The sequence below is a fragment of the Solanum tuberosum genome, unplaced genomic scaffold (assembly GCF_000226075.1).
Source record: "Solanum tuberosum cultivar DM 1-3 516 R44 unplaced genomic scaffold, SolTub_3.0 scf00056, whole genome shotgun sequence".
NCBI classification, from domain to species: domain Eukaryota; kingdom Viridiplantae; phylum Streptophyta; class Magnoliopsida; order Solanales; family Solanaceae; genus Solanum; species Solanum tuberosum.
Window position 1 is genome coordinate 491,728 of NW_006238986.1, and position 3,854 is coordinate 495,581.

The following is a 3,854-nucleotide window of genomic DNA, read 5'->3' on the forward strand; positions in this document are numbered from 1 at the left end:
TATTGGTATGAAAGCTGACTTAATATACGATTTATGAATATGGTATGAATTTTGTCTAATGTTGGCATGAATTGGTATAAAATTTGGTATAAAAATGGTATGATGTATTACTTATATTTGGTGTGAAACTTGTTTAAATCTGGTATGAAGTTGGTACACAGTTTAGAGGAAATCTATTTTTTTTCAAATTATTCTCATTATGTCTACTAATCTGGCATGAAACATGAATAGTATTGGTATGAAAACTGACTTAATATACGATTTATGAATATGGTATGAAATGTGTTTTAACATTGGTATGAAATTGATTTATTGTTGGTATGAAAGCTGACTTAAGTTGTGTATTATTTTTATCAGAAAATGGTGTGATATCAATGGTCCAATTATGTGAATTGATTGTAGTTTGTTAAATCAACAATTTTTTTGTATAAATTATGACTAATGTTGGTATGAAATTGGTATTTTCTTATAATACCTAAATTTTTTTATAATAAGGTTTCTTTTTCAATTTCTCCAACTAGGTTGATGGCAATGCGGAAAAACAAAGAATGATGATGGCGCGATCAGTGAGAGTGAGGTAACTGGTACTGTTGCTAGCAAATTTGATGGATTCCACATAGCAAAAGAACATGCTCCAGATACCAGCAATTATCCTACACCAAGACTACGGAGATCAAATTTGAGATAGCTGATTGCAGCTTAGACTCTTTAGTATTTCGTGTCTTTTTAACTTTTGAACGATATATATTTGTTTTTTATACAGTTTTAAGTATTGAATGATATAGAATATGCACTGTTTTCTTCAAGTCAGTTATCAACTACATATGAATTATAGATTGACTCTCATAATCTGTATACAAATTGGAGTGAATTAAGGAAACTGAATATTCTTAATTAGTTTGAAATTCCTTAATTCATGCTAATTAATAATTATCTTAAATTAATTCAAATTTAATTGCCACCCCTATTTCCGTTTTTTTCATTTTTTCCTTCAGAAACGTTTTTTTTTTATTTTTTTTATCTTTTTGTTCTTTTCAAATCAATTTTTTTAATTATTAAAAATAACTTTTTTTTTAATAATCTGTTACAACCTGAAATTTTAATGTTATAACTTGAAAGTCTAAATCTACTGCTATAACTCAAAAATATTAGTATAATATATGTCATATTAGAAATTTTCACTATTAATTATCAAGATACTCTTATCGTTTAAAGTTGACTTATTTCATTCTCCTTGTTGCATTTATTTTTGTTGATCTATCTAATTTATCCACAAAAAATATTGTAATTGCATAATTGAACAACTTTCACAATCTTCCTTATTTTAAGAAGAAGAATAGAAAACTTACAAAATTCGTAGTTTAAAAGTGTGACAAACCCCATCTATTTATAGACAACAAAGGATAGTATGAAAATGTACTTATCGTGTCTTTTCAGATAAGTCACAACCCTTCAGAAAAATTACAACCATCGTGAGTGACATCCACACTAAACAATTTGGTGAGAGAATCAAAATCTAACACGAAACCAACACAACACCATTCAAAAGAGACCAAGTTCATCATAAATAAATAAAATGATAGTTAGCTAAAGAATCGAGTCCCCATAAACTCGACCCAATAGTCAAACATCTAAATGTGGAAAATAACCCCTAAAACCTGAAAACCACCATACCAAAACTCTAAACAAATTCAACTAGGGATGCAACTCTGAAACTAAACATAACTAAGTCAATAGTCCGAGTCCGAACAGATGGACAAGAACATAGAAGAATCCTTGGAAGACTGAAAGGCGAAGCTTACTCTTGAACTCAAAATTAGATATTTATCAAATGAGGTCTCGGATCAGCCGCTGGAAGATTTTCTACACCAAACAAGAAAGGAACAAGTGTAGTATCAGTACTCAAACAATCATGTACTGATAGGATTACACAGTCAGTCCAATTTATATATATAAATAGTTCACGATCAAATAGTATAACAAAACAATACACCATATAGCAAAATTATCAGTCACATCCAGACTCTCAATCACATGACTTGAAACAACAATGTATAACCATAACCACACGTCAACTGCATGCAATAACAATCACGAATACATAGACTTCAATCACAATATCATGAAACAACAACACTTGGGTCAAACAATGCATAACTATATGTCCAACATAATTACAATGCAAATGCTAATCTGCTCATGAGACCTCAAACACATATTTAGTCCTCTCATAGTCTCACGGAACCCAAACTAAAATTGTAGTATCATACTAGGTGTGGTATCCGAGCCAACCAAGAGTATCTTGTATCGACATAGTACTCGAGTTAACAAAAAATCATAATTAAGCATGTATAATCACATAGCACAATAGGTATGCATAATCACATTGTACAATGAACAAGACCACTTGAAATACCATAGTCACAACCAGAATTTCATTTATGAGATTACCTATGTCATGTCATTTTATATACCTTCATATCATGCATTGCACAATATGATACTACAGGCAAACATGCATGCATGCATACATACATAAATTGGAAATATACAACCATCGCCTACCTCAAATCAAGCCTCTTAAAAATTCTAATTAGCCTGAGTTTTCCCTTTGCAAAGTTTCTTGGCTTATTCTTGGTCTTAAATTAACAATACAAACAACAATCAATTACAAAGGACCTATAAATTTACATGGATTAGTAACAAACCCTAAACCTAACCCAATTGGGATCATCTTCCCCAACTTAGGGCTATTTCCCATCATGAAATCATGCCAAAACATTTCCTCCGATGTTAATCACTAGTTTCTAAGATTTAAGAAATAATTTACAAGATTGTGAAGTCGAATTCTTACCTTTACCAATGAATTTCGTGAGAAAACTGATGTAGGCTGTCCAAACTCATCCCTCTCTATTTTAAAGAATATAATTGCATAAAATAGGATTTTAGACAATTTTCTGCATAAAATTATGATTCCCTTGTTATAACGACGTCAGTCTCGCAATAGCTATACTGTTATAGCAATAACTTTCCTCGCTATAGTGGTATGAGCATCGCTATAGCGAGAGGCCATATGTTATAACGATATCGATACAAGTTCAATGACTCAACATCCGAAAATAGGCCCTTCTTACAATACATCACTTTCCCTTGATGTCCTGACTCATACATTTCACGCCAAATTCAATTTTTGGAGTTCTATTTATCCAAATTTAATTCAAAAAGGGTGTATCTGGACTACAAGTATACATCAATCAAATCTCAAACTAAGACCCTAACCTTTTTCGGATGACCCTAGACCTCACCTAGCCCAGATTTCATCTAAGACTAGCCTAGCCAAGAATTTTTTAGTTACTATCCGAAAAGTTTTCTAGCTCAAATTCCTTTTCCATGGACCTATTCATATGACCAGATCAGATCATTACAATAGATACCAATTTATCCCTCGCTCATCCCCGAGTGATCAAGCATGACAAATTACACTAAACTAGAGAAAAAAGTAGTACCTGAAATTTTGAACAAGGATACTTGTCTCACATGTCCCTTTTTGTCTCCCAAGTAGCCTCCTCCACTAGACGATGATTCCACTGAACCTTTATTGATTTGATCTTTTTTGTCCTCAACTTTGGACATCCCGATTAAGAATCGCAACCAATCTCTTCATAATATCACAAGTCCTTGTCCAATACAATTGAGTCTCATTTAATGATGTATGATATATCCCCATGATACTTCTTCAATATTGACACGTGAAATACTGGATGAACCCCAAACATGTTAGGTGGCAGTGCTAACATGTAAGTCATTGATTCCACTCCTTCAAGAACCTCAAATGAGTGTAACGAACGCTGAAT